Consider the following 12439-nt stretch of genomic DNA (forward strand, 5'->3'; position numbering starts at 1 on the left):
GTAACTGAGAATAAAACACAGAAAAACATGAAGGAGATTTTCCTGGTCTGGCTTTTTATAGCAGATAACCTTAAAAATATTCTGCAATATTCTGCAATTTTGCATAATTTTAAGAAGTTTAAATTTCTTCAGTATTGAACAGCAGAAATTAGGCTTTCTTGTCGGACGTCATTTACATGAAAAAAGAAAAAGACAGCGCTGTAAACAACGGTAGACTGGTGGGTAATAAGCGAATGAATAATCCAGAAAACAGAGATTTGAGACGGGAAACTGTTCTTGAAGTACACACAGGGGAGCTGTGTAGGAAGTGTAATTTTATCGTGGTGGAAGCAAAACCGCAAAAGTCAGAGGGAATTCATGACGACATTGATCAAATGTGAAGCGCAGTTTGCTGCTTCTTTTTGGCTCGGCGAATTTTGGTTGGAGAGACAAAACCTGCAGCTCAGAATCAGCGCAAAAAGACGGAAACACAGCGCGGACCCGACGCATCAGAATCGCTAAGCTCCGACAGCGTGTCCGTCTGCGGGCCGTCCGGTGAGAAAGCCGAGAAAGACAAAGCTGATTCTGATGCGTCGGGTCGCTCTGTGTTTACGTCTTTGTGTGGAATCCGTTAATGAATTGATATTGCCTTATTAAAGCTACTCACCTCCCTCTTCTACCTGCACTTTCCACTGGACCACGGCCAATCAGAGGTCCCGCCCCTGACTATCTCTGATTGGTTTAGTCCACGATAGGGGCATAATGTGTGTCTGTTGTTGACCACACGGAGAGTTGCAGAGATTTTTTTTTTGTTACCCAAACAGGTGCGACCAAATGTTGGTAACAGTTGGTCGCACCGGTGCGACCAAATGTTTTTTTTTTAGTCGCACCACGGAAAAATTTGGTCGCATTTGCGACCAAATTGGTCGCACTCTAGAGCCCTGCAAGCTGAGAGAAAGTTTGATCTATTTTGCTTTCCCTGCACAAAAATAACAATAGATAATAATCAATGTTGATGTTAATCGATTACATGTCCCACACTATACTATTAATAATACAAGAAAATCCAGTAGCAATGCAAATATATGAAAGTGAGTTTTGAGGTTGTCTTCCAACACATGCCTTGTACAAACAAACTGGTGTTTTAAGGGTTAAAAATGTAAAACGTAATAGCTGTTTTATATTTATAAAAAGAACTGATGTTAGTTTAAAAGTGTATGCAGAAAAATAGCACAAAAAACCCCACAAAAAAATACTAAAAATTACACACCTAATCTGTTGATGGACACTTTTGGCTATACGAACAAGCTAAAACGATAGTGATTTTAAACAAACCCAGAGGGGTTGATTCATTAATTATTGACACATGTATTTATTTATTTAATTCAAAATGTAATTAATTATTGACACATATAATTAATTCTTTCAAGAAATGAATTCATGTCCTTCAAGAAGACAGACAAATACGGCAAAAAAGGAAAACCATAAAACACAAAGTGGTCAAATATGTGAAGAAATTCAAAGAGAGAACGTTACAATGTTACACTTTTCCCCCCTTAAAAACAGGTGACACTGCTCAGCCATAGAGTCTGATTCGGCCCTCTGACTACTTCAACTGAGGGAATAACTCAGACCAGGTCATGTTTGCCATACTAAGGTCATCATCATCAAGACTAGACAAGCTAATATCCAACAATATCTTGTTCAGGTTGTCGTTCAAGGTATCCGAGACGAGACCCTCTGTGATTGAGCGATTGGCTGGTGCGGCGCCTCCTCCCCACATAAGCTTTCCAGAGCAGCTATTTTTGAGGCATTCAGTGGGCGACTCTGCTGGTCCGGTCACTCTGGAGGGAGCGGATGTGAACAGCAGCGTCCTTATTCTTCTACCTTTTCTTCCACTGACAAATTTCACATATTTATAAAATGTTTATCTCAGATTCTGAAAATTCAGTAAATTTGTTTTTAAATACCCACATTCTTAGCCTAATAAAACTTCATTTCTTCACATTTTTGTTCAACATTAGGAAAGGTCAATGAAAAGATAAAAAAGGAACAACTGCTCTTCAGGAGGGCAAAGAACTGGGAAAAAAAGACGCCATGGCTTCTGGAGCCAGTATTCAGCTATTCTTTCGAAGGCTCTTGGGACCATGGTCTGCATGAACCCTTTTTTTACCTATTTTTGGGCCTCCAGTTAATACTGGTCTAACTAACCCTACACACAACAAAATATTAGCCTTTACATCACCTTTGGCTAGACGTTGTATCTTACTCATTTGGAAATCTTCAAAGCCACCTTCAGTTTCTTTTTGCTTTCGAGATGTTGTCATTTCTTAATGACTCTTAATGTATTATTGTATCTGTTCGTGTAAGAAGAAAAAAACAAATATGTGAAGTGAAAAGATTGTATTTTAATTGTAAACCATTAATGTATATTTCCCTCTCTCAATAAATATATATAAATATATATAAAATCTGTTGAATATGATAAAAATATGTCTACTTTGTTTTTTGGGTGGGTTTTTTTTGTTTGTTTGTTTGTTTGTTTGTTTGTTTTTGGTTGTCTCTTCTTTCTTACCTGTGCAGTTTTTTGGATTGTCAAACTCATATTGTCATATGAGTTTGATTGTCATATTCAGCATTCATGCCAATTTCCTCCATCGTTTGTTAGAATGTCAGTTATTCCTGAGATGGTCAGCTCTGCAGCACACATCAGCAATACTGTGAATGCTTCATTGTTTTCATTTTGTTCTCGGTTCAACTTTAAGGGAACAAAACCTATCACAGTAATAGCTGATTAATATAAAGAGAAACAAAAGTTGAACTTTTTTCTGAGGAACTTTCAGTTCCCTATTACAGACCAAAAGTGATGGGAAACAAGGTGATTAGATAGGGGTATTAGATAGGATAGAATTATATAGGAGATTCTCTGTCTGAATACATATACAATCATAAAGCTGTCATATTTGCAAGAGCAATACAACTCAAATGAAACAAACACAAACACTAATGAAGTGGAAAATAGTAACGACTGATAAAAATATGTTCACTTTGCTTTTTGGGTGGCTTTTTGTTGTTGTTTGTTCTCTTTCTTACCTGTGCAGTTTTTTTGCATTGTCAAATTTGTGATATTCAGCATTCATATGGTGGTCAGCTCTGCAGCACATGTCAATACTGTGAATGCTTCATTGTTTTTATTTTGTTCTCGGTTCAACTTTAAGGGAATGAAACTTATCACAGTAATAGCTGATTAATATAAAAAGAAACAAAAGTTGAACTTTTTTCTGAAGAACTTTCAGTTCCCTATTACAGACCAAAAGTGATGGGAAACAAGCTAATTAGATAGGATAGAATTATATAGGAGATTCTCTGTCTGAATTCTTATACAATCATAAAGCTGTCATATTTTCAAGAGCATTACAACTCAAATGATGGAAAGAGATGACAGGGGAATATAAAAATAACATTTGTTTAAGTTTAATAAATTTACTCAGTAATTTTCTAACATTTTCTAAACCATTTGCTAATGCTAAAAGAGAATGATAAACGCCTTTTACAAGTTTGAAGCCAAAGAAATTGGTTTTGAAAAAAATTAAGTACATCTTGAGTGTACCAATGACACACACAAGTGTGGTTGAATTGTTGCCCATTCCAAAGGTTGCAGCTATTCCCGTGAGGAAAGATGTCATTTATCCCAACACTACATGTGCAGTCTTCTGTGCTTAAGAAACTTTTAAACATTTAAATATGATCCTCCCTCCAAGCAGTTTTTCACCTCATGTGCCCTCTTGAGGAATAAAACGCTTGGTGAATAACTCTTATGAGAAAAGATCAGATGATTTTTCAGAAATTCATTACTGGAAGCAACTCTTTATCAAAGGAAATTTTGGGAATGTGCACCAGAACTCAACAAAGTTGCACATTTTGCAAAAGACTGGTTGAAGTTTCATCACATAGTTTTGCTGACACCATTTTTTTTTTTTTTGACCACAGGTTTTTCTAGTGCACTAAAAGGACATGTAAAACTGCACGTTTTTGTCTCATAAGATAAAATCTATTAGAGAAGATCTGTGTGGACAAGTAGGTGAAGGGAAGAGTTGGATAGGTATGGTATGTTATGCATTGGGATGAGAATGCGTTGCATAGACAGGAAACCCCAATTTGGCCTCACCCTATCTTGTGATATGTGATAAGTGACCTCTTTTAATACCTTGGCTCAGGTGAGCCACATGATCAATTTCCTTAGGGACCACTCCCACTAGAGCTCAAAATCTGAGGCTTTCCACCATTTGGTCTTTGAACTGAAGAAGCTTCTCGGACGAGAAGTGAAACATTTGCAAGGACTTTAGTCACTTCTCTTTCCAAGCTCCTTAGATAATACTGGACAGAGAAAAAGTCTGTCGAATAATTTATGAACAAAAACAGAACCAATGAACACAGTCATGTACTGTACAGTCTTGAATAAGAACCTTCTTCAATCAGCCAGAACACTGAACATGGGTTTTCCAGCATGGCAATGACCCAAAACATACCACCAAGACAACAAAAGAAAGGCTAAAGAAGAAGCGCATTAAGGTCATGGAGTGGTCTAGCCAGTCCCCAGACCTCAGTCCTATAGAAAATCTGTGGGGGAGCTGAAGTTTGACGTTAACAACCCACAGCCAAGAAAGAAAGGACTTAGAGTTTCTGTACAGAGGAGTGGGCCAAAATTCCTTCTGAGCTATGTGCAAACCTCATGACAATACAAGAAAAATCTTACTTGCTGTGCTTCCCAAAAGAGTTTTCACCACCAAGTAGTAAGTCATGTTATTTTTACGAGTTGGTGGGGTTTTTCTGGTGTGGTGTCATGGGTTTGCTTCCTTTTTCAGCACATGTGGTGCGTGTCAGCTCCCACCCCTTCCCTTCTCCGTTTATTTGTCACTGTACACAACCTCTCACCCTGTGTACATAATCCGGGCATTGTAAATAAAGAGCACTCTCTGCATTCCCTGCGTTTCTGTGTGTTCTGCCATAGAGTCTGCTCGTTCAGTTATGCTTGGTGATCAAATACTTATTTCACTTATTGACATGCAAATCACTTTATAACTTTCATCTAATGAGGTTTTTCTTCATACTTTATTGGGCTATTCAACTGTGCCTGGTGAGTTTAAACAAACAGGGAGACAGGACTATTTATACACCGATATATGTAATTATTAATTGTTTGTTTTTTCAAACTCCCATGTCACTATATACAGTGATATAATATAGATAAAAAGAACAATGTAAATGAACATACATGTCTGTGTTTTCGTATTTTGTATGAACGAAGCAAACAAGCATCGCAGGCCTGGCTAGTAATAACGTAAAAACTGAACTGAACTGAACTGAACTGCTTCTACTACTGCTAATAATAATAATAATATTAATAATAATGACAACAACAACAAGAAAAATAAAAATAATAATAATAATAATAATAAAAATAACAAAAAATCAAAATTAAATTGTATTATAATCCAAAAAATTCAACTAAACACAAACATCCAATCTTTAAACACTAGAATAATAATAACCACTTTAAGCGCTTATATTTTTGCTGTCCAGGCGTTTGATAATAATCTCACTCACTCTTCACGGACATAAAAAAAACTGGCAAATTTTTAGTTACAACAAATTACCTCATCATGATAGAAGAAGCTACCATATTACAATCAAAGCTAAAACTGCAAAGCAATTATAATTAGATCATCTTTAAGAAACTGCACAGGGGTTTTATGGTGTTTTTTCACAGATCCACTTAAAAGATGTTGAACATGAGTGATCATTCCAGGACTTTTTCGTATCAGTTCTGACATGAACTGATAAAATTCACCCAATTGTGAACTTCCACCACCATTATCAGGTTGATCTTCTTCCCAGTTTCCAGCAGGTCTGTGATGAGATTGTACTATTATTAGTAAGAAAACGTTTTGACATTTGTTGTGGGTGTGTCAAAGCTCCTATCAAAGCTGCTGATGGAAAAGTAGCTTTGATAGGAGCTTTGACAAGCACACAGTAAATTCTGATTGCAAAATTTTAGATAACCAACAAATTATTTTTTTCAGGACATGGTGGTTGTCAATAGAAAATTGTACTTAGTAGTCAGTATAATCTTTTCATAATATAAGTTTGCATATGATAGAATACTGCATGATGACTCAGACTGTTATGATTCACTGTGACCCGTTATCATGCAGGGAAGGAGCAGTACCTGCTAGATAAATGGTAAATGGTAAATGGCCTGTATTTGTATAGCGCTTTACTAGTCCCGCCTAGGCACCCCAAAGCGCTTTACACATCCAGTCATCCACCCATTCACACACACATTCCCACACTGGTGGAGGCAAGCTACAGTTGTAGCCACAGCTGCCCTGGGGCAGGCTGATAAGAGCTTAATAAGCAGTTTCACTTTGTACCAGGTAGAGGAGCCTCTCCTGTCACACGCACACACACACATATCCGCACATGCTCGCGCATCAACATTCCACTGAACAAACGTATTCACTGTTGTATTACTCTTCTTGTATATAAATAAAGACCAGGGCAGTGGCAGAGTGCGAGTCCCGGAGCCCTCACTCCAGGTGCAGGTGCTCTGTGGCTGCCCTTGCATGCAAGTAAAACTGTGTGTTTCTCCTCTCTGATTCTCAGCTGAAGAAGTGTCTTAGAGTACATCTCTTGACAGTGGTTTTTAACAGAAGCCCACACAAAGTATACAGTTAGTCAAACTCAGTCAAACCTGCAGAGATATCATGTCTTGACTATCTTGTTTTCCCCCAATGTGGCCAAAACAAGTCATCTTACACATCTTTAAGCTTTTGGTCTTGCAGTTTGGCTTAACCCACTGACATATAAGCTCACCAATGTGGATACAGCTGCATGTATCTATATATTTAACAAATATCTGTTGGAAAGTTAAGTAACAAATGAACCAAGCTGAAGACTTACATCAGAGTCAGTGGAGTTCCATCTACCCATTTCCATGTTCCCTCCTGTAATTTGTCATTCAAACCAATCCAAGCTCCTGTTGTGGCAATATTAGAGACTGGAGTCTGTTTAACACACACACAAAAACACATTTTATTATAGTTTAAAAGGACAATTTTAGTCTATGCAGTTTATCCCACTTTTATAAATGTCACAGTTCTGGGTCTTTTTGACCCAACATTTTCAGTTTCTTGTGTTTTGGTATTTTTCTATATTATGATTTATGTTCTGATTCTTTAGTTGTGCTGTTTTGATTATTATTGTAGGTTTAGTTCAGTGTCAAGTTTGCGTCTTTGTGATTTGTTTCTTGTTTCCTGTTTCATTTTGATAGTCCCAGTCCTATGTCAGTGTATTCAGTTTTAGAATAGAATAGAATTCAACTTTATTGTCATTGCACATGCACAGGTACAGGGCAACGAAATGCAGTTTGCATCCATCCAGAAGTGCTTTAGCCATGATATAGATATATTACAATATATATTAGCAATAATATAGATATGTAAGTATATTACAGAAATGGGTCTATTATGGTATGTTATAATGTACACGGTATGAATTATGTTATGAATATTCTATAACTATAAGTATGTACAGGCTGTAGTGAGTACAAGCTATGTACAGGCTATGAACAGGATATAAATATGAAAAAAACTATGCAGAATATGAAATAAAAAAACTATACAGAAATCTGAGATATACAGTTATACAGAAATGTGAACTATGCAAGTTATAAACAGTTGTAGGATTAAAAATTATTGTATGTACAGAATGATTATTTACACAGAACTATACAGTAGTGCAGTTAAGATAAGTGAGATATGTGGATAATTTCTACAGAGGCTATATAAAGTGCTAGTGGTTGTGAGTGGTGGTTCAGTCCATGTTATTATTGTGTGTTTGAGGGTACGGTTGTCCATTGTGGGTGTGTGTGTGTGTGTGTGTGTAGGTGGTTGTGGGTGTGTGTATGTTCAGTCCATGAGTTTAACGTGGGTCAGATGTCAGGAGGCAGAGTTCAGGAGTCTGACAGCTGTGGGGAAGAAGCTGTTCCGGTACCTGGTCTTAGTCCGGAGGCTCCTGTAGCGCCTCCCAGAGGGCAGGAGGGTGAAGAGTCCATGTGATGGGTGACTGGGGTCTTTGATGATTTTCCCAGCCCTTTTCAGACACGGCTTCCTGTAGATGTCCTTTATGGCAGGAAGTGGTGCTCCGGCGATGCGTTGGGCAGTTTTCACGACCCTCTGCAACGCCTTCCGGTCCGAGGCAGAGCAGTTCCCGTACCAGACTGTTATACAGTTGGTCAGGATGCTCTCGATGGTGCAGCGATAGAAGTTCACCAGGATGTCTGAGGACAGGTGGTTCTTCCTCAGAGTCCTCAAGAAGAAGAGGCGCTGGTGAGCCTTCTTGACCAGCTTGGAGCAGTTGGTTGTCCAGGTGAGATCCTCGGAGATGTGGACTCCCAGGAACTTGAAGCTGCTCACACGCTCCACAGCCGTCCCCTTAATGTGGATGGGTGGATGTGGGTCAGCATTCCTCCTGTAGTCCACGATGAGCTCCTTGGTCTTCTCGGTGTTAAGCAGCAGGTTGTTTGTGTCGCACCAGTCTCCCACTATCTCGTTAATAATCTCTCCCAGCTGTGTCTCCCTCCTGTTTCCCATTCCCTGATTACTCCCCTGTGTATATACGACCTGGGCGTTTCTCAATATGCGTACTTGTGCGTACTTGCGTTCTCGTGTACTCGTGATACGTCATCAGTCGGAGACCAAGTACTGTTCCAATTGGCACGCATCAAGCCGAGAACGCAAAAAAGTCCCGGATGTGTTCTCGCTCCGCCCGTTTTATCGAGCATGCATCGGTGTGGACTTGGTACAGCTAAATATCCCAGAATGCATTTCGTCCAGAACTCAACAGTGGACTCCCGGCACATCGTTTTCAACCCCACCCCCGCTCGCGGTCTTCTCACTACTCAGGTTAAAGAAACCCCAGCAGCTGTCTATAGTATTGAGTGTCCACTAGAATAGAAATAAAAGCGTTCTAACATCTCACCTGCTTGTTTTTATTAAGGTATGTACACGTATGTGCATGTACACTATTTTTATTAATAGAGGTTTCACTACTGAGGTTAAAAATGATATATAAGTCACGTAGATCACTTCTAAATGTTAATGTTTGGTTTATTTCAGTGTTTTATTTGTTCCTGAGTAAACCGGTTTGGCTGTGATTAAAGTTAAGCTTCATAACATGTTACTCACAGTTAAATTAAGAGGGGACGGCAGTAAAAACTCCGGACCTGTGACATCATACGCAGGTGTTCCAATTGTACATATCGTGAGTCCGTGCTCGCGTTCTCAGCGGGTACGTACTCCCGTGCATTCTCGGCGAGTACGTACTCGCGTACTTGAGAATTGAGAAACGGCCCCTGTGTTTTTCTTTGCTCTCTGCCACGTCGTACTTTCTACATGCTGTGTGTTTGTCATGTTCCAGTGTTTCAGTTCCTCTGTTCTGAGTTTTGTTTTTGTGATAGTTTTTTATAAGGAGATTTTTCCAGCATTAAAACTGCGTTTTGAGTTCCAGTCCCATCCCGTCCTGCATTTTCGTTCCTTTTTCCTGCCTGCCTGCCACACATCCTATCATGACAATAAAAACATGCCCTTTAAAAATCCCAAACCAACACTGATTAAAATTTGAGTTTTCTCAATTGCTACACATATCGGCAATCGGCACTTCACTAACCCCCCTCAGAGACATCTATACTGGCAGACTTCAGCAGAAAGCCAGCATCATCATCAAAGACCCCTCGCACCCCGGACACTCACTTTTTCCCCCTTCCTCTGGTAAACGCTACAGGTCCATCAGGTCGAAGACAAACAGACTCAACAGAAGTTTTTACCCACAGGCTGTCAAACATGCCCTACCTCCACCCTGATTGGAGGATAACTGCACTGCCAATACTCATGGACATTACACCTTATTTATAAATCGTATTTCTGTTTATACTTCAATGCAAACAACACCCTTACCTCTAGTTAGATGGCATGTATGTGTATGTATATAGATGTAAGCGTGTATGTGGAAATATGTGTGTGTATGCATGTACTGATGCAAATATGTATATATACATATATGTATGTATGTGCGTGTATGTTTGCAGGTGTATGTATAACTTGTACATATCTTTCTTGTGTAAATGTAAATTTGTCTGTTATTGTGTAAATACTTACGCTATTGTGTACTCCACACACATGGAGAGATGCCAAACTGCTTTTCACTGTTCTTGTAAGAGTGACAATAAAAAGCTATTCTATTCTATTCTATTCTATTCTATTCTATTCTATTTTTGTTACATTTGTTGTTAGTACTGAAGATATACATATTTCCCAACAGGATCAGAAGCAGTTTATTGACCAAGTATGTGCACACATACTTGGTCTCAGTGTACATAACAGAGTAAATAAGAGACAATATTGACAACATGACATCAGCATGATACAGACAATAACAACACGTATAGCATGTTTATGGTACAAGAGTGCAAACATGTTGGAATACAGTTATGAAAAGGATGGATAGCTAGTTAATATTTAACTTGTGTAGACACAATGTGAGTGTCCTAAGTATTCATCAGATATGGATGATCGGAGAACAGATTGAATTACTGTTGAAATGCATCAACAGCTTCGGAGGTAGGTTGAACTTCCTGAGCCGATGCAGGAAGTACATCCTATGCTGGGCCCTTTGATTATAATGTATATAGTGGGAGACCACTTGTGGATCCCAGAAAGCTGAAGGTTTCCACAGCAGACCAAGTAGCTGTGTCCAAATTCAGAGGTTGCATTCGTCTGAAGGCTGGGTAGGCCATTTGGAGGAGTCTACAAATTTAGACAGCCTTCGCCACGTCGCTGTAACGTAATCGGCCTACAAATGCGGCCTCAGGAGGATGCAGACTTTGAATTCGGACACAGTTAGTGCTGTTGAGTAAGGTGAGGGGGGGATAGTGTGGAGGGGCTCATCTTGAAGTCCACTGTCTTCTTTAGAGTTTTGAGCATATTTTTTCTGACTGCAGCACAGTCAGAACAACCTACGCACACAGGCATGTGGTTGAACATGCTTGCATACAAATGTGTTTAACCACATGTCTGCATGCAGGCTCATCACCATCTTTGATGAGTCTGATGTCATGTCATCTGCAAACTTTATAATTCTAACAGGCAGGTCCTTTGAGGTTTTAATCCAATTCTTAGCTTCTTTTTTTTTTTTTTTTTCATTTTTTTGTTCAGCATGGGAAAAAGTCATTTACATACAAAGTTATGAGTTTAAATTTCAATATTCATTTACAAACACAATAACACACATAAACACTGTACCTGATCCTCTGGGCTGTCAATAACCACCAGATCTGCTCCTCTGTCTCTGCAGTCCTTTCTGGCTTCATCCCAGGAAGCAGACCTTTCAGAGAGGAGATAGCAGCTACAGCTGAAGAAATTACCAAAAAAATATTACATTAAGAAATTCCTGGGGCCTATTTTCCTGGCCACCTAAGTAATAAAATAGCCATTTTATCAAGACCAAGGACCTGACAGAGGAGAGCTGCTGTTAACGAGTGTGGCTTTTAACTATACTTAATTATCAGGGTTGTTAGTTGCATCATCAGAAGACAGCGTTATCCTGATGTAGGCCTGCTAGAGCTAGTTGAGTCTCCACCCTGGCTTCAGTTAGTTTCGCATTGGCTACTAGGGTAACACTCATAGAATCAGAAACTGTAGGATAACTGGATCTAACATCTTTATGTGTTTGTGGAACTCATTATTGTACCAATCAGATTTTTCTTGTAAATGTGAATTTGTGATGAGCACTTCTACAATGCTGCTTTATATTGAATACCAAAGATTAAAGAATACTGACAGGATAAATAATTATTCCTATGATAAAGTTTGACTTTTTTTTTAAACTGAATTATTGAATTTCTGAGTAAAACACACAACAGCTCATGCAAGGACTCACTCTGATTGGACAAACAGAGCAGCCTTTTCAGCTCTTTGGTCTTTTCAGTCAACAGGTCTCTCTCCTTGGTCATCGAAGAAAGTTGGCTACTCACAGCCGAAAGATTTGCATTCAGAACGTCTCTCTCCTTGGTCATGGAGGAAAGCTGGTTATTCATTTCCGACAGCTGTTTAGCTGAATCACATAAGCAGTTATGGTCTGAAATGAAGAGAAATAATAGTAATGTTTTTGAGACACAAAAATTTCATAGTTTAATTTTGAGATTTAGATTCATTTCATAGCTAAACAAAAATATATTTAAAATTTGCCAGCAGGTAATGAAACGTGTTAGGTCTAAACTCACAGACCTAGCTGTCTTAGAGACCTGTTATTGTGAACCAAGCAAGACACTCAGAGCTCAATCGGTTTTACTTACCGGCAAGGGGAGCATCCAGGAGAGCACTGGCCTATCCAAGCAACTCCA

General features: G+C 38.9%; 1 long non-coding RNA gene across 1 annotated transcript; it reads right to left on the bottom strand.

Moving 5' to 3' along the window:
- Window positions 1–5548: 5548 nt before the first annotated feature.
- LOC120433449 lies at window positions 5549–12154 on the bottom strand. The gene is made up of 4 exons (XR_005608567.1): window positions 11977–12154; window positions 11340–11421; window positions 6943–7046; window positions 5549–5889 (listed from the first exon to the last, which is right to left on the bottom strand). It is a non-coding gene; the product is annotated as an uncharacterized LOC120433449 (long non-coding RNA).
- Window positions 12155–12439: the final 285 nt, after the last annotated feature.

This window comes from Oreochromis aureus, linkage group 16, assembly GCF_013358895.1.
Source record: "Oreochromis aureus strain Israel breed Guangdong linkage group 16, ZZ_aureus, whole genome shotgun sequence".
In the NCBI taxonomy this organism is placed as follows: Eukaryota; Metazoa; Chordata; class Actinopteri; order Cichliformes; family Cichlidae; genus Oreochromis; species Oreochromis aureus.